The sequence below is a fragment of the Mobula hypostoma genome, chromosome X2, assembly GCF_963921235.1.
Source record: "Mobula hypostoma chromosome X2, sMobHyp1.1, whole genome shotgun sequence".
NCBI classification, from domain to species: Eukaryota; Metazoa; Chordata; class Chondrichthyes; order Myliobatiformes; family Myliobatidae; genus Mobula; species Mobula hypostoma.
This window is the reverse complement of record NC_086129.1, coordinates 46856365-46883437: the sequence shown is the minus strand read 5'-3', so window position 1 is coordinate 46883437 and position 27073 is coordinate 46856365. Positions and strand designations below refer to the sequence as shown.

Here is a 27073-nt window from a genome sequence, read left to right as displayed (position 1 = left end):
AATGGTTGATGGGAAACGGTGACTGTTCTAGAACTGTTGTGTGATTTCTGGTTTCTGTAGATCCTGCTCAAAGGTACCTGGAAAAGATGGCATAAAAGACACCACAGTGACCAGTGCTATATCTTTTATATTCACTCAGTGGCCCCTTTACTATGTACCTCCTGTACCGAATAAAGTGGCCACTGAGTGTATGTTCATGGTCTTTTGCCACTGTAGTCCATCCACTTCAAGGTGTGATGTGTTGTGGGTTCAAAGATGCTCTTCTGCACACCACTGTTGTAACACATGGTTATTTGAGTTACTGTTGTCTTCCTGTCACCTTGAACCAGTCTGGCCATTCTCCTCCGTGTTCTCTCATTAACAAGACATTTTCACCCATAGAACTGCTGCTCACTGGATGCTTTTTTGTTTATCACACCATTCCCTGCAAACTCTTGAGACTTCTGTGCATGAAAATCCCAGGAGATCAGCAAACCACCCCGTCTGGCACCAACAATCATTCTACAGTCAAAGTCACTTTGATCACATCCCCTCCCCATTCTTATATTTGGTCTAAACAACAACTGAACCTCTTGGCCAGGTCTTCATGGTTTTATTGATTGAGTTGCTATCAACGTGGTTGGCTGATTAAGTATTTGCATTAACGAGCAGGTGTACAGATATACCCAATAAAGTGGCCAATGAGTGTATTTAACAGGCAGAGTTGATCCCTGCTCAACATTTCACCCAGTCTCCAACAATTCTTAGCAAAGTTCTTCATTGTTACTTTGTTCTGTCGACATTTTGTACCATAGTGTTTCTGATGAAAAGCTAGAAGAAATCTGATACTTACAGTGACACCGTGATGCAATCAGTAAAGCCAGAGCTCCGAGTTCCATCCTTCCAGAGCTGTGCGTGTGGAGTCCTCACAGACTTCTGCTGTCCATGGTGAATATGGACTTCAGAAATGTGGTCTGTGGGGTGGGGTGGGGGGGGGGAATGGAAATCTCATTGAAAGCCACATAATATTGAAAGAGCTAAGTAGAGTGGATATGGGGAGGATGCTTCCATTGGACCATAAGACTATAAGACATTGGAGCAGAAATAGACTGTTTGGCCTATGCATTATGGTGAGAGTCTAGGACTAGAGGTCACAGCCTCAGAATAGAAGAACATCCCTTTAGAACAGAGATGAAGAGGAATAACTTTAGCCTGTGAAGGCCAAGTCATTGGGCATAGTTAAAGGAGAAGTTGATAGGTTCTTGATTCGTCAGGGCATCAAAGGTGATAGGGAGACAGCAGGGGAATGGGGTTGAGAGGGATAATAAATCGGCCATGATGGAATGGTGGAACAGACTTGATGGGCTGAATGGCCTAATTCTGCTCCTATGTCTTATGTAGTTTCTTCAGGGTGATCTGGTTTCCTCCCACATCCCAAAGATGTGGAGGTGAATAGCTACAGTAAACAGCCTCTAATAGGCAGGTCATCTGAGAGAGTTGATGGAAATACGGGGATAATAAAATGGGATTAGTGTAATAGATGTATAATGATTGGAGCAGAGACATTACTCTATGACTATATAACATTAGAATTCACTGTACTGAACACTGAGTGAAAAATAGAATGATCGTTCCTCAGGTTCCCAACTCTCTAAAGACAAGTCAAGTTCAAGTTTATTCTCATCTGCCTGTACAGTACACATATACAACAAACAACATTCCTCCAGATCAAGGTGCACCCACAAAGCGTATATCACATACGGCACATAAAATGCTACCATAAATAAGTTAATAAAATATAATTCAAAATGCATATAGTACACATCACAGGTAAACAGTAAACAGCTCACTGTCCTAGTGACAAGACCTTGGTGGTAGCAGGGCATTCATTAGTCTCCCAGCCTGGGGAAGAAGCTGTTACCCAGTCTGGCAGTCCTAGTCCTGATGCTCCTGTACCTCCCTCCTGATGGTAGTGGGTCAAAGAGACTGAGGGATGGGTGGTAGGGACACTCAACAATGCTTCCATAGAAAAACTACAGCACAGAAACAGGCCTTTTGACCCTTCTTGGCTGTGCTGAACCATTTTCTGCCTAGTCCCACTGACCTGCACACGGACCATATCGCTCCATACTCCTCCCATCCATGTATCTGGCCAATTTATTCTTAAATGTTAAAAAAGAACCCGCATTTACCACCTCGTCTGGCAGCTCATTCCACACTCCCACCACTCTCTGTGTGAAGAAGCCCCCCCAATGTTCCCTTTAAACTTTTCCCCCCTCACCTTTAACCCATGTCCTCTGGTTTTTTTCTCCCCTTGCCTCAGTGGAAAAAGCCTGCTTGCATTCACTGTATCTATACCCATCATAATTTTATATACCTCTATCAAATCTCCCCTCATTCTTCTACGCTCCAGGGAATAAAGTCCTAACCTATTCAACCTTTCTCTGTAACTGAGTTTCTCAAGTCCCGGCAACATCCTTGTAAACCTTCTCTGCACTCTTTCAACCTTATTGATATCCTTCCTGTAATTTGGTGACCAAAACTGAACACAATACTCCAGATTCGGCCTCACCAATGCCTTATACAACCTCATCATAACATTCCAGCTCTTATACTCAATACTTTGATTAATAAAGGCCATGTACCAAAAGCTCTCTTTACGACCCTATCTACCTGTGACGCCACTTTTAGGGAATTTTGTATCTGTATTCCCAGATCCCTCTGTTCTACTGCACTCCTCAGTGCCTTACCATTTACCCTGTATGTTCTACCTTGGTTTGTCCTTCCAAAGTGCAATACCTCACACTTGTCTGTATTAAACTCCATCTGCCATTTTTCAAGCAACACACATCAAAGTTGCTGGTGAACGCAGCAGGCCAGGCAGCATCTCTAGGAAGAGGTACAGTCGACGTTTCAGGCCGAGACCCTTCGTCAGGACTTAGTCCTAGAGATGCTGCCTGGCCTGCTGCGTTCACCAGCAACTTCGATGTGTGTTGCTGGAATTTCCAGCATCTGCAGAATTCCTGTTGTCTGCCATTTCTCAGCCCATTTTTCCAGCTGGTCCAAATCCCTCTGCAAGCTTTGAAAATCTTCCTCACTGTTCACTACACCTCCAATCTTTGTATCATCAGCAAATTTGCTGATCCAATTTACCACATTATCATCCAGATCATTGATATAGATGACAAATAACAATGGACCCAGCACTGATCCCTGTGGCACACCACTAGTCACAGGCCTCCACTCTGAGAAGCAATCCTCTACTAACACTCTTTGGCTTCTTCTATTGAGCCAATGTCTAATCCAATTTACCACCTCTCATGTATACCTAGCGACTGAATTTTCCTAACTAACCTCCCATGCGGGACCCTATCAAAGGCCTTACTGAAGTCCATGTAGACAACATCCACTGCCTTCTCTTCACCCACTTTCCTGGTAACCTCTTCAAAAAACTCCAATAGATTGGTCAAACATGACCTACCACGCACAAAGCTATGTTGACTCTCCCTAATAAGTCCCTGTCTATCTAAATGCTTGAAGATTCTGTCTCTTAGTACTCCCTCCAATAACTTACCCACTACCGACGTCAAATTTACCAGCATATAATTTCCCGGATTACTTTTCGAACCTTTTTTAAACAACGGAACAACATGAGCCATTCTCCAATCCTCCGGCACCTCACCCGTAGACACCAACATTTTAAATATTTCTGCCAGGGCCCCTGCAATTTCAACACTAGTCTCCTTCAAGGTCCGAGGAAATACCCTGTCAGGTCCTGGGGATTTATCCACTTTAATTTGCCTCAAGGTAGCAAGCACCTCCTCCTTTTCAATCTGTACAGTTTCCATGATCTCACTACTTGTTTCCCTTAATTCCATAGACTTCATGCCAGTTTCCTTAGTAAATATAGAAGCAAAAAACCCATTTAAGATGTCCCCATTTCTTTTGGTTCCGCACATAGCCGACCACTCTGATCTTCAAGGGGACCAATTTTATCCCCTATAATCCTTTTACTCTTAATATACCTGTAAAAGCTCTTTGGATTATCCTTCACTTTGACTGCCAAGGCAAACTTATGTCTTTTAGCCCTCCTGATTTCCTTCTTAAGTATTTTCTTGCACTTTTTATACTCCTCAAGCACCTTATTTACTCCCTGTTTCCTATACATGTCATACAACTCTCTCTTCTTCTTTATCAGAGTTGCAATATCCCTTGAGAACCAAGGTTCCTTATTCCTATTCACTTTTCCTTTAATCCTGACAGGAACATACAAGCTCTGCACTCTCAAAATTTCTCCTTTGAAGGCTTCCCACTTACCGATCACATCCTTGCCAGAGAACAACCTGTCCCAACGCATGCTTTTTAGATCCTTTCTCATTTCTTCAAATTTGGCCTTCTTCCAGTTTAGAACCTCAACCCTAAGACCAGATCCTTCTTTATCCATGATCAAGTTAAAACTAATGGTTTTATGATCACTGGAACCAAGGTGCTCCCGTACACACACTTCCATCACTTGTCCTAACTCATTCCCTAATAGGAGATCTAATATTGCATCCCCTCTAGTTGGTACCTCTATATATTGATTTAGAAAACTTTCCTGAACACATTTTACAAACTCTAACCCATCTAGACCCCTAACAGTATGGGAGTCCCAATCAAAATGTGGAAAATTAAAATCCCCTACCACCACAACTTTATGTTTCCTGCAGTTGCCTGCTATCTCTCTGCAGATTTGCTCTTCCAAGTCTCGTTGACTATTGGGTGGTCTGTAATACAACCCCACTAATGTGGCCATACCTTTCCTGTTTCTCAGCTCCACCCATAAGGACTCAGTAGACAAGCCCTGTAATCTGTCCTGCCTGAGCACTGCTGTAATATTTTCCCGGACAAGCAATGCTACCCCCACCTTTCATTCCTCTGCCTCGATCACATCTGAAACATCGGAACCCTGGAATATTAAGCTGCCAGTGTCGTGATTCGGTCTGGGAAGTCCGTATTCCAGTTCACGGTCCGGTCCATCGACCCTTGCTCCAGGTTTTCCTATCTACCCTGTTTCTGTTCTTGTTGAGCTCTAATTGAGGCAGCTGATGTTCGTTGGGGCTGGCTGCATAAATACCTCCAGAGACCAGGGCATGGCTGCTGGATTGTTCTTGTCCTTACTCCTTGTATCCCTTCCTCTGCCTTCTGTTTCCTCGCCTGAAGCCCTGCCTTGTCTTGCCAAAGCCTTGCCTTGTCTTGCTGGTAACTCTCGCCTCATCTCACCTGCAGTCTTGTCCTGGAGCCACCCTGTACCTAGCTCCCCTTCTGTTCCTTGCCTCCGTCGGGTAAGCCAGGCCATCTTGTCGTTACCTGCGGTTGGTTCTGTCCCTTCCTGTCCCATGCCTCCATCGGGTGGTGAACCGCGCCCTGCCCAGGTGAACCGTGCCCTGCCCCGGAGGAGCCTGAAGACTCCAGCCTCGCCTTGCCTCAAGTCTCCTGCCTCCAGCCCATCCTCACCTCGTTTCCTGCCTCCAGCCTCCAGCCCAGCCTCGCCTCAAGTCTCCTGCCTCCAGCCTCGCCTTGCCTCACTTCAAGTCTCCTGCCTCAAGACTCCAGCCTCCAGCCTCACCTCACCTTGCCTCAAGACTCCAGCCTCCTGCCTAGCCTCAAGCCTGGACTCCAGCCTCCTGCCTAGCCTCAAGCCTGAAGACTCCAGCCTCTAGCCTCTATCCTCTTACCAAGCCAAGCCAAGTATCTAGCCTCTAGCCTCTTACCAAGCCAAGCCAACTCTCTAGCTTCTAGCCTCTTGCCAAGCCAAGTCTCTAGCCTCTTGCCAAGCCAAGTCTCTAGCCTCCTGCCAAGCCTCGCCTCGTCTCTAGCCTCCTGCCAAGCCTCGCCTCAATTCTCTAGCCTCCTGCCAAGCCTCGCCTCAATTCTCTAGCCTCCTGCCAAGCCTTCTGCCTCCTGCCAAGCCTCGTTCTTGTTTAGTTCTGGGGTCTGAGCCAGAGGCAAGACCCAGGTACTGGGTTCTTGTCCAGTCTCTGCTCGGAGTCCAAGCCTGAACTCCTAGCTCTTTTGTCCAGTCCTGTTCCAGGTTCCTGGTTTTCCTGTCCATGTCCTTGCCATTGCCCTGTATCCCTTAGTCCTGTCCCTAGTACTTCAGTGTCTGTGTCTTGCACTTGGGTCCATTCCTAGCCACCTCCATATGACAGCCAGTCCTGCCCCTCCTATAGCCAAGTTTCACTAATAGTTATAACATCATAATTCCACGTGTCAATCCACGCCCTCAACTCGTCTGCCTTCCCTGCAATACTCCTAGCATATACACCTCAGAAGGTTTTTACCACCACTCACAACCTTTCCATTTGCTTCAGATCCTTCATCTGCAACGCTCCCAGTAAATGTCACAAATAGGGGTGGAGGGGGGGAGTGTACCCCAGTGATCCTTTCAGTGGTTTTTACTGTCCTCTGTAGGATCTTGTGGTTCAATGCCTTTGTAGCTTCCATGCCACACGATGATCACCTGAAGAGAGACAGGACACTCCCAATGGTGCTCTTCTAGAAATTTGTAAGAGTGAGGGGAAGATAGCTTTGTATGCCTCAATCTCCTCAGAAAGTGTAGACAAATATGTTTGTACTGAATGCCCACAGTTTTTAGATATCACTGCACATAAGTCTCACATTCACTTTTAGATTGTCCTGGACTTCATCATTTCCCACAAATTTTCTATTCTAAATTAATGGGGCTTTTCTCATTCACAATTTCTCTTTCGGCCGCCCAAGCAACATGAACAATGATACCACAGGCTTGTAGTTTCTCAGATACTCCCACATAATGAAATCAAAACTTAATATTTACATAATAGAAAAAAATGAAGGCTTAAATTAAAGCAATTGATTGCTTTTGGAGACCAGGTGGTAATAGAGCATCAAAGGATTTGGTATAAGTATCTGATGTTTACTAAAAAAAATTCTGATTAAATTAAAGCCTACTCTAACCATCAGCTTTTGTAAAAATTCTTTTGATAATCCATTAAAATGTGGGTCCCAAAGATCATGAATTGCAAGACAATTTCTCTTATAATTAACTGGATGTATGCTTACCTCCTTCAGGCCATCACCCCTACTGGGGCATAGGCTACTGACAGCAGCTCACCAGGGTCCTCTGTCCTGGGCTTGTCTTTCATATTTTCCCAGCTGTAGCCCATCTTCAAAACTCCTTCCTCTCCCAGGGATGTAATGACTTTACTATCAAGCTAGAAATCTGAAATAAAAGTAAAAAGTACTGGAAATACTCGGTAGTTCAGGCAGCATCTGTGGATAAAGAAACAGCAAGAAGCTATGGAAGTTCTGGGAAGAACTCACAGAGAATGTGGTGAGGGCTGCCTCTAGATTTCATAATGCAGCCTTGGGTTGCAGCTGGGTTCAGTGAGAATAAAGAGGGATGGGCGACTGACTGCCAATGTCCGGGGTTCACACCTGTTGCTCTGTACTGATAACAGAACTACCACCTCACCCCAAACACCCAAACAGTTTCAGAGGCAGCCAGCCATCACTTTCTATTCACCCTTTGTACAGATACTCCTGTATCTAGTGTCTCTTTATGGACACACAGTCAGTCCATCTATATAAGCTAATGCTATGTACTAACAATCAGTGCCAACTTTACTAGGTACATCCTGTACCTAATAAAGTGGCCACTGAGTGTACGTTCATGGTCTTCTGCTGCTGTAGCCCATCCACTTCAAGGTTCAACATGTTGTGCATTCAGAGATGCTCTTCTGCACACCACTGTTGTAACATGTGGTTATTTGAGTTACTGTCACCTTCCTGTCAGCTTGAACCAGTTGGTCATTCTCCTCTGACCTCCCTCATTAACAAGGTCTTTCACCCACAGAACTGCCACTCACTGAATGTTTTGTTTTTCACACCAATCTCTGTTGCTTCGGGTGGCAGGAGTGTTTCTAATTGGATTTTATCATGATGAAGTGTAGCTCAGGAGGGGCAGATGCAAGTCTGTCTGTTCAGGAGCCAGGGTTGGATTAATTTTTGTTTGGCATCTCGTCCACAGCCGTTCCAACAAGGGTGGCCCTAAGCTGGCATCGCCTGATGGAGTCATTGAAGCACACAAGCCTCCGCATGATGCCAATGTGTTGATCCCGGTTGTGGAGGTCCTTTCTTGACAAACTCTGGAGATTAGTGTGTGTGAAAATCCCAGGAGATCAGCCATTTCTGAGATACTCAAACCACCTCATCTGGTACCAACGATCACTCCACAGTCAAAGTCACTTAGATCATGTTTCTTCACCATTCTGATGTTTGTTAAATGCAGATAAATGTGTGGCTGAGAGGCTGGTGCAGGGGGCAGGGCTTCAAGTTCTTGGATAATTGGGATCTCTTCTGGGGGAGGCATAACCTGTTCAAAAGTGACGGGTTGCACCTGAACCCCGGGGGAACCAATATTCTCACGGGAAGATTTGTTGGAGCTTTTGGGGAGGGTTTAAACTAACTTGGCGGGGGAGGGGTGGGAACCGGAGTGAAGGGACTCAGGAAAGGACGGATGGTAAAAAAGCAAAGATAGCGTGCAGTCAGACTGTCAGGAAGGGCAGGCAGATGATGGGACTTAGTTGCAGCCAACAGGCTGAGTATCAAATCATTAGGGTCAGAAAGGATAGCAAATATGGTACTCAAGGTGTTGTATCTAAATGCACATAGCATAACAAATAAGGTGGATGATCCTGTTGCACGATTACAGATTGTCAGGTATGATGATGTGGCTGTCACTGAATCGTGGCTGAAGGATTGTTGTAGTTGGGAGCTGAATGTCCAAGGTTACACGTTTTATCGGAGGGATAGGAAGGTAGGCAGAGGGGGTGACGTGGCTCTACTGGTAAAGAATGGCATCAAATCAGTAGAAAGATGTGACATAGGATCGGAAGATGTTGAATCCTTGTGGGTTGAGTTAAGAAAGTGCAAGGGTAAAAGGTCCCTGATGTCAGTTATATACAGACCTCCCAACAGTGTCTGGGATGTGGACCACAGGTTACAACAGGAAATAGGAAGGGTGTGTCAGAAGGGCAATGTTGTGATAAACATAGGAGATTTCAGCGCACACATCGATTGGGAAAATCAGGTTGGAAATGGATCCCAAGAGAGTGAGTTTGTTGAATGCCTTCAAGATGGCTTTTTAGAGCAGTTTGTCATTGAGCCTACAAGGCGATCAGCTATACTCGATTGGGTGTTATGTAATGAACCGGAGGTGATTAGGGAGCTTAAGGTAAAATAACCCTTAGGAACCAGTGAGTACAATATGATTGTGTTCAACTTGAAATCTGACAGGGGGAAAGTAAAGTGTGATACAGTAGTATTTCAGTGGAGTAAGGGAAATTACAGTGATATGAGAGGGGAGTTGGCCAAAGTAAGTTGTCAGCAGAGCAGCAATGGCATGAGTTTCTGGGGAAAATGAGGAAGGTGCAGGACATGTGTATTCCAAAAATGAAAAAAATATTCAAATGGTAAAATAGTACAACTGTGGCTGACGAGAAGTCAAAGCAAAAGAAAGGGCATACAACAAAGCAAAAATTAGCGGGAAGAGAGTATTGGGAAGTTTTTAAAAACCAACAGAGAGCAATTTAAAAAATCATTGGAAGGGAAAAGATGAAATATGAAAGCAAGCTAGCAAATAATTTCAAAGTGGATAGTGAAAGCTTTTTCAAGTATGTAAAAAAAAATAAAAGAGAAATGAGAGTGGATATAGGACCATTAGAAAATGAGGCAGGAGAAATAACAGGGGACAAGGAGATGGCAGATGAACTAAATAAGTATTTTGCATCAGTCTGCACTGTGGAAGACACGAGCAGTGTGCCAGATGTTGAAGGGTGTGAGGGAAGAGAAGTGGGTGCAGTTACTATCACAAGGGAGAAGGTGCTCAAAAAGCTGAAAGACCTCAGGGTACATAAGTCACCCAGACCAGAGGAACTGCACCCTAGGGTTCTGAAAGAGGTAGTGGTTGTGATTGTGGAGGCATTAGTAATGATCTTCCAAAAATCATTGGACTCTGGCAAATATCACTCCACTCTTTAAGAAAGGAGGAAGGCAGCAGAAAGGAAATTATAGACCAGTTTGCCTGACCTCAGTGGTTGGGAAGATGTTGGAGTCAATTGTTAAGAATGAGGTGATGGAGTACTTGGTGACACAGGACAAGGTAGTACAAAGTCAGTGTGATTTCCTTCAGGGAAAATCCTGCCTGATGAACCTGTTGGAATTCTTTGAGGAGATTACAAGTAGGATAGGTAAAGAGGATGTTGTTGATGTTGTATATTGGGACTTCCGGAAGTCCTTTGACAAGGTGCCACGCATGAGGCTGCTTACCAAGTTAAAAGCCCATGGTATTACAGGAAAGTTGCTGGCATGGTTAGAGCATTGGCTGATTGGTAGGAGGCAGTGAGTGGGAATAAAAGGATCCTTTTCTGGTTGGCTGCCAGTGACTAGTGGTGTTCCGCAGGGGTCGGTGTTGGGACCGATTCTTTTTATGCTGTATATAAATGATTTAGATGATGGAATAGATGGCTTTGTTGCCAAGTTTGCAGATGATAGGAAGATTGGTGGAGGGGCAGGTAGTGTTGAGGAAGCAGGTAGGATGCAGAAGGATTTAGACAGATTAGGAGAATGGGCAAGAAAGTGGCAAATGAAATACAATGTTGGAAAATGCATAGTCATGCACTCTGGTAGTAGAAATAAACATGCAGACTATTTTCTAAATGGGGAGAAAATCCAGGAATCTGAGACGCAGAGGGACTTGGGAGTCCTTGTGCAGAACATGCTGAAGGTTAATTTGCAGGTTGAGTTAGTGGTGAGGAAGGCAAATGCCATGTTTACATTCATTTCAAGAGGTCTAGAATACAAGAGCAGGGATGTGATGCTGAGGCTTTATAAGGCACTGGTGAGGCCTCACCTTGAGTATTGTGAACAGTTTTGGGCTCCTCATCTTAGAAAAGATGTGCTGGCATTGGAGAGGGTCCAGAGGAGGTTCACAAGGATGATTCCAGGAATGGAAGGGTTATCATACAAGAAATGTGTGATGGGTCTGTACTCGCTGGAATTCAGAAGGATGAGGAGGGATCTCATTGAAACCTTTCTAATGTAGAAAGGCCTAGACAGAGTAGATGCAGAAGGATGTTTCCCATGGTGGGAGAGTCTAGGATAAGAGGGCACAGCCTCATAATAGAGGGGCGCCCTTTCAAAACAGAGATGTGGAAACATTTCTTTAACCAAAGGGTGGTGAATTTGTTGCCACATGCTGCTGTGGAGGCCAGGTCATTAGGTGTATTTAAGGCAGAGATTGATAGGTTCTTGATTGGACATGGCATCAAAGGTTACGGGGAGAAGGCCAGGAACAGGGGTTGAGGAAGGGATAGAAAAAAAGGATCAGCCATGATTGAATGGTGGAGCAGACTCGATGGGCCTGATGGCCTAATTCTGCTCCTATGTCTTATGGTCTTATGGTTTAGTCTGAACAACAACGGAACCTCTTGACCATGTCTGCATGCTTTTATGCATTGAGTTGCTGCCACATGATTGGCATTAACAAGCAGGAGATCATAGTGTACTTATTAAAGTGGCCAATGAGTGTAGATTTATTGCTTTTTATTGTGTTGTCCATGCTTTTTGTGGTTTCTATAAGCTGCATTGAATCTTCAATCTTCAATCTTGAATCCTGAATTTCCCCTCTGAATATATATCATTACACCAGACTCTTACCATATAATCATATAACAATTACAGCATGGAAACAGGCCATCTTGGCCCTTCTAGTCCATGCCGAACTCTTACTCTCACCTAGTCCCACCGACCTGCACTCAGCCCATAACCCTCCATTCCTTTCCTGTCCATATACCTATCCAATTTAACTTTAAATGACAACATCGAACCTGCCTCAACCACTTCTGCTGGAAGCTCGTTCCACACAGCTACCACTCTCTGAGTAAAGAAGTTCCCCCTCATGTTACCCCTCAACCTTTGCCCTTTAACTCTCAACTCATGTCTTCTTGTTTGAATCTCTCCCACTCTCAATGGAAAAAGTCTAACCACGTCAACTCTATCAATCCCCCTCATAATTTTAAATACCTCTATCAAGTCTCCCCTCAACGTTTTACGTTCCAAAGAGTAAAGACCAAACTTGTTCAACCTTTCTCTGTAACTTAGGTGATGAAACCCAGGTAACATTCTAGTAAATCTTCTCTGTACTCTCTCTATTTTATTGACATCTTTCCTATAATTTGGTGACCAAAATTGTATACAATACTCCAAATTTGGCCTCACCAATGCCTTATACAATTTCAACATTACATCCCAACTCCTATACTCGATGCTCTGATTTATAAAGGCCAGCATACCAAAAGCTTTCTTCACCACCCTATCCACATGAGATTCCACCTTCAGGGAACTATGCACCATTATTCCAAGATCCTTCTGTTCTACTGCATTCTTCAATGCCCTGTTGCTTCCCCCAGGTAAGCTGTCCCCCCCGCCCAGCAGTACTCAAACAGGAGTACATATTGTCAAGGGGCACAGCTACTGGGGTACTCTCTAGTACCTGACCCTTCCCCTTCCGCCTCCTAACCGTGACCCACTTGTCTGTCTTCCGTGGCCCTGGTGTGACCACCTGCCTGTAACTCCTCTCTATCAACTGCTCACTCTCCCTGACAAGACGAAGGTCATCGAGCTGCAGCTCCAGTTCCCTAACGCGGTCCCTTAGGAGCTGCAGCTCAGCACACCTGGCACAGATGTGGACGTCCGGGAGGCTGGGAGACTCCAGGACCTCCCACATCCGACACCGAGAACAACAAGCTGCTCTCATACTCATACCTCCCCCTTTCCTTAAATAACAGGAAAAATTGAAAACCAAACCTACTTCACCTTGCCTGTTTCCACCTAAGCCCGTTGAGCCAAAGCCCTTAGGCCTTCACTCTGCTCCCGGCTCACTCTGCTGCCTGCAAAATGATGCTGCCCACTGTATAAGGCTGTGTTCCTTTTAAATCTTTCACACTTCACTGCCCGACGTCACACGCCTGCGCAGTCCCGCCTCTCTTAACTCCGATGAGAAAAGTGAAAAATTCAAAATGGCTTCCGCCGCACTCCCGCTCCGATTCTCAGACTTCCTTCTCCGGATTAAACCTGAATCAGGATTATTAAACCTGAACTATGACTGCATACTTTTCTGCATTGAGTTGCTGTCACATGATTGGCTGATTCAGATATTTGCATCAATAAGCAGGTATATAGGTGTAATTAATAAAGTGACTGACCCTCAATCTCAGTAACTGATTCCCATGCTCTTCTCAAATCCCCAATACCTTTTCTCTAGAAATCTATCCAATTTGGCTGTAACTAGGCCTCTAAAGTCTTCCATGATATATAATTCCACACATTCACTACCCTCTGAGAAAAGACATTTCTCCACACCTCAGTCCTAACAGTTTTACGTCTTGACCTGAGGTTCTGGGCATCTCAGTCAGGGGACACTGACAGCCAGTGTAGACACAATGCCCGATTTCCATGTCATTAGTAAATATGGGAAACATTCTCCCTGTGTCTAGCCTGCTGAGTCCTGTCAGAATGTTGAAAGCTCCCCTCTTTCCACTAACCTCCAGTGAACATGGACCTAGTTAACTCAATTTCTCCTCAAAACACAGTCCTGCCACTCTAAAAATTAGACTTGTCATCTTTTGTTATACTTCCTCTAAGATCCTTTTTTAGACCAACAGAGAAAAACTGTAAACAAGAGAAAATCTGCAGATGCTGGAAATCCGAGCAACACACACAAAGTGCTGGAGGAACTCAGCAGGCCAGGCAGCATCTATGGAAAAGAGTACAGTCGACGTTTCGGGCTGAAACCCTTTAGCAGGACTGGAGAGAAAAAGCTGAGGAGTAGATTTAAAAGGTGGGGGAGGGGAGAAAGAAATGCCAGATGCTAGGTGAAACCTTGAGGGGGAGGAATGAGGTAAAGAGCTGGGAAGCTGATTAGTGAAAGAGACAGAAGGCAATGGAAGAAAGAAAAAGGCGGGGAGGAGCACCAGAGGGATGCAATGGGCGGGCAAGGAGATAACATGAGAGAGGGAGACAAGGGGATGGGAAATTGCGAAGGAGGGGGGTTGGGGAGGCACCACTAGAAGTTTGAGAACACAATGTTCATGCCATCAGGTTGACAGCTACCCAAATGGAATACAAGGTGTTGTTCCTCCAACCTAAGTGTAGCCTCATCACGACAGCGGAGGAGGCCATGGATGGGCATATGGGAATGGGAATGGGAAGTGGAATTAAAATGGGTGGCTACTGGGAGATCCTGCTTGTTCTGGTGGATGGAGCACAGGTGCTCGGTGAAGCAGTCTCCCGGTCTAACTGTACACAATTCTCCAGGTATGGCCTCAGCAAAACCCTGGCTGAAACTTGGTTTGTATTCCCATAAGACCATAAGACATAGGAGCATAATCAGGCCATTCAGCCCACTGAGTCTCAGCTGCCATTTCATCATGGCTGATTTATTTAATCTCACTTTCCTGCTTTCTCCCTGTAACCTTTGACATCCTGACTTATCAAGAACTGATCAACCTCTGCTGCAAATATACCCAAAGACTTGGCCTCCACCGCTGTCCATGGCAATGAATTTCACAGATTCACCACCCTCTGGCTAAAGAAATTCCTTCTCATTTCTATTCTAAAGAGATGTCCTTCTATTCTGAAGCTGTGACCTCTGGTCCTAGACTCCCCCCTAGAATCCCTAACCCATGAACCATAAATTAATTCAAACAAGGCATTCTTGTTCCTGTTCTCAGAACCTTCTGCGGTGAAAGTTAACATACCATTCTGCCTTATCACTGCCAGCTCTCACCTCATGTTTGTCTTCAGTGACTCGTGTTCAAGATCACTGAGATCATTTCATATGTCAATGTTTCCCAATCCCTTTCCATTTAAATAACAATCTGCTTTTCTGCTTTTCCTCCAGAAGGAGAGAAGGTTAGAGTGGGAATTTTACATTGGAAATCATGGGCACCAAAGCCCAAGACAAGGACCAGAGGAGAGCTAAGGGCTTAGAGATTTATGGAGCTGGGCAAACTTACAGGGAGTAGACTGGCCATAGAGACATTGCAAAACTAGAATGAGAATCTAATTTATGGATGAGTTTAAGCAGCAGATTAACTGTAGCACGGGGTACACCTGCAAATATTACCAAGTTTTAAGTTCAAAGTAAATTTGTTATCAATGTGCATATATATCATTGTGTACTAGCCTGAGATCAATTTTGTTTATTTATTTATTGTTTACAGTGTGGAACAAGCCCTTCTGGCCCCTCGAGCCGTGCCACTCACCAATCCCTTGCTGGGAGGCACCCCAAAGCCTAATCACGGGAAATTTTATAATGACCAACTGGTATGTCTTTGGATTGTGGGAGGAAACCAGAGCACCCGGAGGAAACCCACGCAATCACGGAGAGAAGGTAGAAACTCCTTACAGGCAACAGTGGGAGATGAACCCAGGCTGCCGGTACTGTAAAGTGTTGTGTTTAACCACTATGCTACTGTGCTACTTTTCTTGCCAGCACTCACAGTGGAACGAAGAAATACAACAGAATCAGTGAAAAACTACACACAAAAACAGTGTGCGAAAGAAGACAAACTATGCAAATATAAAAAAGCAACTAATTATTATAAATAAGTAAATACTGAGAACACGAGTTGTAAAGAGTCCTTGAAAGTGAGTTCATAGGTTATGGAATCAGTTCAGTGTTGTAGTGAGTGAAGTTATCCACGCTGCTTCAGGAGTCTGATGGTTGTAGGGTAATAACTGTTCATGTACCTGGTGGTGTGGGTCCTGAGGCTCCTGTACCTCCTGGCTGATGGTAGTATGGCCTGGGTGGTGGGGTCCCTGATGACGGGCACTGCTTTCTAGGTTGGATGTAGTGGGTTGTTTTCAATTCCTTCACGGAACGTGGGTGCTGCTGGCAGGACGAGCAGTTACTGCTCTTGAACTGAGCGCCTTGGTAAACCTTGTCGGGGAGCTGGAGAGTCTCCAGATCGTTGTGGACCGGCAGTGTGAGGAGATTGATGCCAGACGGTCAGGTAAACTCTCCAGTTTAACTGTGAACAATTCTGATTTATTTAATAAATTGAATTTAAATATAGTTCATACTCATGTCCATGCAATGACATTTGTACCTTTTTTTACCTTTTCCAAGGCAATCCTTAGGGATCAAGAAAGACTTCTCTCACCTTAAATCCTTCTCTCATTTATCATTCCTCATTCTGGTTACCCTCTCACCCCTTCCCTTCTCCTCATTTACCCATCACCTCCTTCCGGTACGCCTCCGCCTTCCCTTTCTTCCATGGTCCACTCTCCTCTCCTGACAGATTCCTTCATTTTACAGCCCTTTACCTCTTCCACCTATCCTTTTCATCTTTCCTCCCCCACCCATACACCTTCCCCCTCACCTGCTCTCACCCAGCACCTGCCAGCTTGTACTCCTTCCCCACACCCACACCTACTTCTTCCCTTTTCCTTTTCAGTCCTGATGAAGGGTCTCGGCCCGAAACGTCCCCTCCATAGGTCTGACCTGCTGAGTATCTCTAGCGTTTTGAGTGTGTTGTTTCAGACTCGTTTCCAGTCTGGGTTTTGTGGTTTCAGAGGTGGCTGATGAGGCCACAGACTCTCCCAGGTTGCTACAGTCACCCTTGGTGATGGAGGGCAGGTGGTCCAGGAGCTGCACAATTGCTCAGACTCACTCTGTCCACTTACCCAGGCAGAGACCCAGGGAGCTTGGTACTGACTTTGAAATAAACACTCAGATAATCAGCTCTTCACCATGCCACTTTTACAGTGTGTTACAGTGAATACACCACACAACAGGTCAGCACCTTGGAGTCCATATGGAATCTTTAATTTAATTCTAAAGATCAAGATGTCACATGTATGTTAAAGCATACAGTGAAATGCACCATTTGCATCAAATCAAATCAGCGAGGATTGTGCTGGGCAGCCCGCAAATGTCACTACACTTCCGCCACTAACATAGCATGCCTACAACTCAATAACCCTAACTGGACATCTTTACTGTGTGGGAGGAAACTGGAGCATCCGGAGAAGTACACACGGTCACAGGAAGAACGTACAAACTCTTACAGACGGCAGCGGGAATTGTACCTGGGCTGCTGGTACATTCTGACAGGCTGCATCACTGTCTGGTATGGAGAGGCTACTGCACAGGACCGAAAGAAGCTGCAGAGGGTTGTAAATCTAGTCAGTTCCATCGTGGGCACTAGTCTACAAAGTACCCAGGACATTTTCAGGGAGCGGTGTTTCAGAAAGGCAGCATCCATTATTAAGGACCTCCAGCACCCAGGACATGCCCTTTTCTCACTGTTACCATCAGGTAGGAGGTACAGAAGCCTGAAGGCACACACTCAGTGATTCAGGAACAGCTTCTTCCCCTCTGCCATCTGATTCCTAAATGGACATTGAACCCTTGGCCACTACCTCACTTTTTTTTTGATATACAGTGTTTCTGTTTTTGCATGTTTTTTTTAATCTATTCAGTATGCGTAATTGATTAACTCATTTATTTATTAATATTATTATTTTATTTATTATTATTTCTCTCTCTGCTAGATTATGTATTGCAGTGAACTGCTGCTGCTAAGGTAACATGCCGGTGATAAAAACCTGATTCCGATTCTACTGATTCTGGTGCTGTAAAGCGTTGTGCTAACCGCTATGACACGAGAATCTGCAGATGCTGGAAATCCAAAGCAACACACACAAAATGCTGGAGAAACTCAGCAGCTCAGGCAGCATCTATGGAAAAGAATGAACAGTCGACGTTTCGGGCCAAAACCCTTCATGGGGTCTGGAAAAAAGATGAGAAGTTAGAGTGAGAAGCAAGAGCAAGTGTGGTGCTAACCACTGTCTTACCATCCCGTCCACAGTACAGTTCATCATTTCAATTAGAATAGAGGAGTAATTGTATTTACTAATAAAAAGAAATATTATATAGTTTCTGAAAGAACAAAATTAGTCATATTTGCCAATAATGCATAGTTGGATTTCTTTTTAATATTTGTTATTAGCCTGACGGTTGGAGCCTGGAGGCCGAGAAGCCCTGAGGCCTGCCCTGGAGTCGGAGGACAGTCTGTGCGTGTGGGTGAGAAAGAGGAATAACGCTCGATTTGCTGTTGTTGTTTTATTGTTTGTTGTATTCAAGGTTGTTCTGCTGAGCATTGTGGGCTTGGTATATTGGCACCGGAATGTGTGGCAACACTTGTGGGCTGTGCCCAGCACATCCTTAGGATGTGTTGGTTGTTAACATTTCACTGCATGTATCGATGTGCATGGGATAAATGAATCTGAATCAGAATCGGAATTGGAATCGTTTAGAGATATTTTTTAGATCTGACTGACAGAGAACATTAAGATTTAAATACCTCATTCCATTTGATAATATGCATATTCAACATCTGCCTACTGAATTAAAACTGTCATCAAATATATTCTTGTCACATACCTTTTAAGACAAGCAGCAAAGTAATGATGAATATCTTCATTGTGTTAACAAGGAAGTGATCAAATCTGTAATGAAGCAAACTCATCAGTAGTTTTTAATCATATGATGGTCAAAGCATGGACAGATATAACAAGTTATGCAAATCCTTGAGATATTGATCAATAACTCAGTGTTTACTGATATGAAATCAATGATCAACAGCCACATAAACAACATATTTATTTAGTAACTTCACAGGAGTGTTATCAAGTTCTATTTGACAAGATGTTAAAGCAGATGACTAAAAGTTTGGGCAAAGATTAACTTAAAAGAAGAAAGGAGTAAAAAGAGAAAAGAAAATGTTAGCTTTATTTATCACATGTACATCAAAACATTTTAAATCAACAACCAACACAGTCTGAGAACTGTGCTGTGGCAGCCTGCAAGTGTTGCCACGTTTCTGGCACCAATATAGCATCCCCACAACTTACTATCCCTAATCTTAGGAACGTGGGATGCAGCCAGCGCACTAGGGAGAATCCCATGTGGTCACAGGAAGAACATACAAACTGCTCTCAGACAGCAGAGAGATCCATGATTGTAAAATGATTGTGCTAACTGCTGCCTCCAGGAGGGAAGGAATTCCAGGATTTAGCAACATGGGAGCTGAAGGTCAGCTGTTAATGGTGGAACAATCCAATTCAGGGATGATCAAGTGTCCAGACTACAGAAGCCTGAATATTTCAGAGGTGGCAAGTATGGGGAAGTGAAACCTCAGTGAATTTAGAAAAGAAGGGCGAGGATTTTAAAACCAAGATGTTACTTCACCCAGTCAAAATAGACCAACTCTGGTGAGCACATGGTCCAGTTTCCTCCCACATTCCAAACATGTACAGTTTAGGGTGGAAAGTTGTGGGCACGCTATTTTGGTGCTATAATCATTTCAAGATTTGCAGGCTGTTCCCAGCACATCCTTGGAATGCGTTCATTATTGACACAAAAGACACATTTCATTGTATGTTTCGATGTTTCAGGGTAATATGACACATAAAGCTAAAGCAAAGTCTGCCTTGTTGTACTTCCCACAATTTTATTGAAAATAAAAAACACAGCATTTCTTTTTCCTTCCACTGCATTAAATAACTAATCCTCTTTGCCAAATGTAACCACAAGCCATTTCAATGTGAATTTCCAGTTAATTATTATTTAAATCTACTTAGAAACATAGAAAACCTACAGCACAATACAGGCCCTTCAGCCCCCAAAGCTGTGCTGAACATGTCCCTACCTTAGAACTACTTAGGCTTACCCATAGCCCTCTATTTTTCTAAGCTCCATATACCTGGCCAGGAGTCTCTTAAAAGACCCTATCATATCCGCCTCCACCACTGCCACTGGCAGCCCATTCCACGCACTCACCACTCTCTGCGTAAAAAACTTACTCCTGGCATCTCCTCTGTACCTCCTTCCAAGCACCTTAAAACTGTGCCCTCTCGTGCTAGCCATTTCAGTCCCGGGAAAAAGCCTCTGACTATCCACACGATCAATGTCTCTCATCATCTTATACACCTCTATCAGGTCACCTCTCATCCTCCGTCGCTCCAAGGAGAAAAGGCCAAGTTCACTCAACCTATTCTCATAAGGCATGCTCCCCAATCCAGGCAACATCCTTGTAAACCTTTACTACCTTACACTTCTCAGCTTCTTACTTCATTCCCACTCCCTACCAACCTGGATTCATCTATCATCTTCTACATTGTCCTCCACCCCCCTTTTTTACCCTCCCCCTTCCTTTCTAGTCCTGATGAAAGGCCTTGGCCCAAAACACCTGACCTGCTGAGTTTCTCCAGCATTTTGTGTGTCCTTGTCCCTCTAGATGGTGGAGATAGTGGGCTTGGGACATTCTGTAAGAACAGCTAGGGTGAAGAACTGCAGTGTGTTTTGTAGATGTTACACAATGCAGCAAAAGTGGAGGGTGGGAGGGGTGATATATGGTGGGGTGGGGTGGGCTATCAAACAAGCTCTTGCCCCATGGATGGCACTGAGTTTCATGAGTACTGTATTGTTGGAATTTCACTAATCCAGACAAATGGAGAATTCCATTGCACTTCTGAATTTGTCCTTAGGGGGAAAGCACCTAAAAGAGAGGGAAGAAGAAATATTGCCAGTAAAGAGCAGTATATTTACTATGGTATACTGGTAATCTTTCCTCTTTCCTCTCAGGTTTCATGTAGGGTCTTGACTTGAAGCCACCAGGTGCACATTTTATCCACAGACATTGCCCGAGTTGCTGAGTTCTTCCAGCATTTTATTTTTTTGTTGTACATTGTCTTCAACCCAGATATGCCCATCATGATGAACGGTCTCAGCCTGAAACATCAACTGTTTATTCCCCTCCATAGAAGCTACCTGACCTGCATTAAAACATACCTGACACTGCCTCACCAGGTTGCATTGTATTCACTTCCTCAGCTTGTACTCACCTCTTTGGCTTGTCCTCAGTTTCACTGTGAGTACACCATAGATTCAGTCTGACTGCACCAGTGCATTTTCCATTTTAAAGATGTAGAAATACTTTCACAAATATGAGACGTATGTAATATTAGGGTGGCGGGGTAGAGCTACATCTTCACCAAAGGAGGTGTAAGGCTCTCCTTCCCTCCGCTAGCTTACAGGTCACCCTTAGGCATGATATAGCATCTGCTTAGACCACCGATCAGGGTCACGTGAAGCCGAGGGAGCAGGTGGTGAATGGTCATATGAATATCTGGTGCATATCAGAAGTCCTGGTTATGCAGCACCTGATGCCAGGCAGACCATTTCTGAAAAGTACTGATAAAGACACTGCCCAGAAGAAGACAATAGCAAACCACTTCTGTAGAAAAATTTGTTAAGAATACTCATGGTCGTGGAAAGACCATGATCACCCACGTCGTAGGACACTGCACATAACAAACTATCTAATGATTTCACAATTGAATGGTTTGTCATATGAATAGCACTTGATGGCACTGGGCCTGTATTCACCAGAATTCAGAACAATGAGGGATGAATTCATTGAAACCTATTGAATGGCGAAAGGCTTTGATAGAGTGGATGTGGAGAGGATGTTTCCTATGGTGGGAGAGTCTAAGACCAGAGGACACAGCCTCAGAATAGAGGGGCATCCTTTTAGAACAGAAACGAGGAGACATTTCTTTAGCCAGAGAGTGGTGAATCTGTGGAATTCTTTGCCATTGGCAGCTGTGGAGGCCAAGTCATTATGTATATTTAAGGCAGAGATTGATTGATTCTTGATCAGTCAGGGCATAAAGAGATACGGGGAGGAGACAGGAGATTGGGGCTGAGAGGGAAACTGGATCAGCCATGATAAAATGGCAGAGCAGACTTGATGGGCCAAATGGCCTAATTCTGCTCCTATATCTTATGGTTTTATCGTCTTATAATAACATGTTATTCTAGCATTTTTTCAACATAACTAAAACCTACAAGGAAAATGCATAAACTAAGTTAAAAAAACTTTGACAAACAGGTTAGAATTTCTATTGTACAATTTACGTACATTCTGTATGACAAACTGGTAGCCTTAAGGCAATCTATAAGGACAAGCAGCAACTTTGTCTGCACCCAAACGTGATAGGACAATGTACCTTAGTCCTCCATACAAGTGGTATATCATAACTTTGTTCTGAAGGATTTGAGTTAGAATGAGAGACTGGATAGTTTGGAACTTTTATCCCTGGTGGTTAGGAGACTGAGAGGTGATCTTATAGGGGTTTATAAAATCATGAGGGTGTAGAGAAGGTGTTCCAGGGTAAGAAGGTCCAAAACTAGAGAGCACAGGTTTAAAGTAAGAGGAGAAAGATTTAACCATATAACCATATAACAATTACAGCATGGAAACAGGCCATCTCGGCCCTTCTAGTCCGTGCTGAATGCTTACTATCACCTAGTCCCACCGACCTGCACTCAGCCCATAACCCTCCATTCCTTTCCTGTCCATATACCTATCCAATTTTATTTTAAATGACAATGTCGAGCCTGCCTCTACCACTTCTACAGGAAGCTCGTTCCACACAGCTACCACTCTCCGAGTAAAGAAGTTCCCCCTCGTGTTACCCCTAAACTTTTGCCCTTTAACTCTCAACTCATGTCCTCTTGTTTGAATCTCCCCTACTCTCAATGAACTCCCCTATTTTTTTTTATATATAATTTTTATTAAATTTTCAAAAAGAATACATGAAAAGATAAAATCTACCCCCCCTCCCCTTAACCCTCCCCCCCCCCCCATATATAGTCCTACCTAAAAGAAAGAAAGAAAAAAAAAGAAGAGCCGCCTGGATATTGGAAGGTTTCCACATGCTCCATGGGATTCAAAATAAATTTGGTATTTTCCCCAAGTAACCAAATTCTTTGTCGGAGCACTTAAATATGACATCCTATCTTTTGTAAATAAGGGCGCCAAATATTCAAGAATGTTACATAATTATCTCTTAAATTATAAGTAATTTTTTCAAGTGGAATAGAACTAGCCATTTCATTATTCCAATGATCCATACTTAAATACGAATCAGATTTCCAAGTAAATGCTATAGTCTTCTTAGCTACTGCCAATGCAATTTTTATAAATTCTTTCTGATATTTATTCAATTTAAGTTTCGGTTTTATCCCTTCAATATCACCGAGTAGAAATAATACAGGGTTATATGGATTACTCCCCTATTGTGGGTTACTCCCCTATTATGTGGATTACTCCCCTATTGTGGGTTACTCCCCTATTCTTAAAAGGGACCAGAGGGGCAACGTTTTCACACAGAGTCTGATCTGTATATGGAATGAGTTGCCAGAGGAACTGGTAGAGGTGGGTATAATTACAACATTCAAAAGACACTTGGACAAGTAGGTGATAGGAGAGGTTCAGGGGGATATGGACAAAATGCAGGGGAATGAGTCTAGTTCAGTTAGGCAACTTGCTTGGCATGGTCAAGTTGGGCTGAGGGGCCTGTTTTCAATGCTCTTAGACACTCTCACCAGAGCACCAATAACATAATGGAACACTGAAAACCTAAGATCAAATCTTGGGGACTTCTTCCCCTTCCTGAAAATATTGGAAACAGTTGAAATCAGTTAACACCAGCTTCCCAGTCTGTGTGTCACGGTAATCAATAAACATTTAGTTAATAAACCAATCACAAAGCCAAGCAGAATTTCATCTCTTGACTCCTTTTGAGAAAGAAAATTTGATCTCAAAAGAATCCTATTTCTGTTGAACTTTGTTGAATTATGAAAAAGGTTTCTAAACCTGCTCTTACCTGCTTGACAACAACAGGAATTCTGCAGATGCTGGAAATTCAAGCAACACACATCAAAGTTGCTGGTGAACGCAGCAGGCCAGGCAGCATCTATAGGAAGAGGTGCAGTCGACGTTTCAGGCCGAGACCCTTCGTCAGGACTAACTGAAGGAAGAGTGAGTAAGGGATTTGAAAGCTGGAGGGGGAGGGGGAGATCCAAAATGATAGGAGAAGACAGGAGGGAGAGGGATAGAGCCGAGAGCTGGACAGGTGAGTGGCAAAAGGGGATACGAGAGGATCATGGGACAGGAGGTCCGGGAAGAAAGACGGGGGGGGGGTGACCCAGAGGATGGGCAAGAGGTATATTCAGAGGGACAGAGGGAGAAAAAGGAGAGTGAGAGAAAGAATGTGTGCATAAAAAAGAGTAACAGATGGGGTACGAGGGGGAGGTAGGGCCTAGCAGAAGTTAGAGAAGTCAATGTTCATGCCATCAGGTTGGAGGCTACCCATACGGAATATAAGGTGTTGTTCCTCCAACCTGAGTGTGGCTTCATCTTTACAGTTAGTTCTCCTACTTTCTGATATCTGATTACCCAACTCCTGGGATTTATTAACCTGCTCTTATCTGTTCCATCCGATAAGGGGAAGAACAGCAAACTGTACTGATTTGTGTATTTTTACATTTTTACGAAGGAATTTTTGAACTTTCAGGGACTGTGTGCTCCAAGTGGACTTTGATCGAATGTTGGAGTTAGTATAAAGGGCACATTTAGTACAATAAATAATAACATCCACTTACCCTGCAGCTACACACACAAAATGCTGGAGGAACTCAGCAGGTCAGGCTGGATCTATGGAAATGAATAAACTGTCAAGAGTTTAGGCTGAGACCCATCTTCAGGACTGGAAGGGAAGGGGGAAGAAGCCAGAATAAGAAGGTGGGGGGGGGAGGAGATGAAGGAGTGCAAGCTGGAAGGTTATAGGTGAAGCCTTGTGAATGGTGAAGTGAGGAGCTGGGAGGTGATAGTGGAAAAGGACTGAAGAAGGAGGAATCTAATAGGAGAGGAGAGTGGACCATGGCAGAAAGGGAAGGAGGAGGGGGAACAGAGGAAGGTGATAGGCAGATGAGGAGAAGGGAAGGGGTGAAAGGGGCACCAGATTGGGGAATAGAAAAGGAGAGAAGGGGGAGAAGGAAGAAATTGGAGAAATTGATGGTCATGCTGTCAGGTTGGAGGTTATGCAGGCTGATTATGAGGTGTTGCTCTTCCAACCTGAATATGGCCTCATCGTGGCAGTACAGGAGGCTATGGGCCAACGTGTTGGAATGAGAATGCTGATTGGATTTAGGCAACACACAAAACATGCTGGAGGAACTCAGCAGGCCAGGCAGCATCTATGGAAAAGGCTCATCTTTTTTTCTGGTCCTGATGAAGGGTCTCGGCCCAAAACGTCTCGTCTGTACTCTTTTCCATAGATACTGCCTGGCCTGCTGAGTTCCTCCAGTAGTTTGTGTGTGTTGCTCGGATTTCCAGCATCTGCAGATTTTCTCTTGTTGGTGATTGGATTTAAAATGGTTGGCCACTGGAAGATTCAGTTTGTTGCAAATGTAGTGCAGTTACTCAAACTGTAGCTCAGCATCTGCCTGACACTTTGTGGTGTAATCCCCAACCCATGAACCAAGACCTAAATCTAAAGCACAGGCATCCTAGTACTGTTGCTGGAAAGGGTGTTGGGAACAGATCTGGTTGGATGAAGATGTAGTCAAAACACAAGTGAGGATTCAGTATAATCGCAGAGTTATCCCTTTATACCCTGGATTAGAGCAGAGAACACTCAAACCTGTCCTTGCTCAACACAACCACAATTATGTAGCATCCCTAATGCAGCAAATTCACACTTGGGCTTTCATAGCAGTGTTATCAAACAAGAATTGACATTAAGCTCTTATTAACAAGATGTTTTCGCCCACAGAAGTGCTGCTCACTGGACATGTTTTGTTTTTCACACCATTCTCTGTAAACTTTAGAGACTGTTGTGCATGAAAATCCCAGGAGATCAGCAGTTTCTGAGATACCCAAACCACCCAGTCTGGCACCAACAATCATTCCAGGTCAAAGTCACTTAGATCACATTTCTTCCCCATTCTGATGTTTGGTCTGAACGACAACTGATCCTCTTGACCATATAACCATAACCATATAACAATTACAGCACCGAAACAGGCCATCTCGGCCCTTCTAGTCCATGCCGAACTCTTACTCTCACCTAGTCCCACTGACCTGCACTCAGCCCATAACCCTCCATTCCTTTCCTGTCCATATAGCTATCCAATTTAACTTTAAATGACAACATTGAACCTGTCTCTACCACTTCTGTTGGAAGCTCGTTCCACACAGCCACCACTCTCTGAGTAAAGAAGTTTCCCCTCATGTTACCCCTGAACTTTTGCCCTTTAACTCTCAAATCATACCCTCTTGTTTGAATCTCCTCCACTCTCAATGGAAAAAGCCTATCCACGTCAACTCTATCTATCCCCCTCGTAATTTTAAACACCTCTATCAAGTCCCCCCTCAACCTTCTACACTCCAAAGAATAAAGACCCAACTTGTTCAACCTTTCTCTGTAACTTAGGAGATGAAACCCAGGTAACATTCTAGTAAATCTTCTCTGTTATTGATTACAATGCATCTGTTTCAATCCCCTTCACCAAATGGACAGCATTTATTTGCATAAACCCTAACATTTGGTTTCTCAAAAAGCCTGGTTATTTTCATGTACTTTGTCTAATACTTTAATAATATTTTAGGTCATTTTTATGTTGTAGTTGTATAATTTGTTGCTGAGGAAGCACTCAGAGTACAGTGTACAGTTTGGGTTGCCCTTTTATAGAGATGTGGTTAAACAAGAAAGAATGCAGAGCAGATTGACGAGGATGTTGCCAGGACTAGAGGGCCCAAGTTCCAGTGGGTGGTTGACCAGGTTGGGTCTTTATTCCTCAGGACACAGGAGAATGATGGGTCACCTTATAGAAGTGCTTACAATTTTGTGAGCAAAAGATAAGTGGGATGTTAACAGTCTTTCTCAGGGAAGAGGAGGCCAGAACTAGGAGGCATAGGTTTTAGGAGAGAGAAGAAAGTTTTAAAAGCGACCTGAGAGGCAGCTTTTTCACACAGAGGTGGTTGTATTTGGAATAGTCTGCCAGAGGAAGTGGCTGATACAGGTACAGCGATATTATTTAAGAAACACTTGGATAATTACTTGGAGGGAAATGGGACAAATACAGGAAATGGGT

At 44.0% G+C, this 27073-nt stretch overlaps 1 protein-coding gene across 13 annotated transcripts in view; it reads right to left on the bottom strand.

Moving 5' to 3' along the window:
• Positions 1-24419, bottom strand: part of LOC134340712 (NF-kappa-B inhibitor delta-like) — a 261763-nt gene extending 237344 nt beyond the window's left edge. For 3 of the 13 annotated variants that reach the window (XR_010016615.1, XM_063038177.1, XM_063038178.1), the window contains exons 1-4: positions 23803-24419; positions 18512-18576; positions 7063-7222; positions 833-953 (exon numbers count right to left, since the gene is read on the bottom strand). The gene's annotated coding sequence lies outside the window, so the exon portion shown is untranslated. Of the gene's footprint in view, positions 1-832; positions 954-7062; positions 7223-15813; positions 16095-18511; positions 18577-23802 lie in introns of all 13 variants that reach the window. The other 10 variants (XR_010016614.1, XR_010016616.1, XR_010016617.1 and 7 more) reach the window with 6 other exon arrangements.
• Between the last annotated feature and the right edge of the window lie 2654 nt (positions 24420-27073).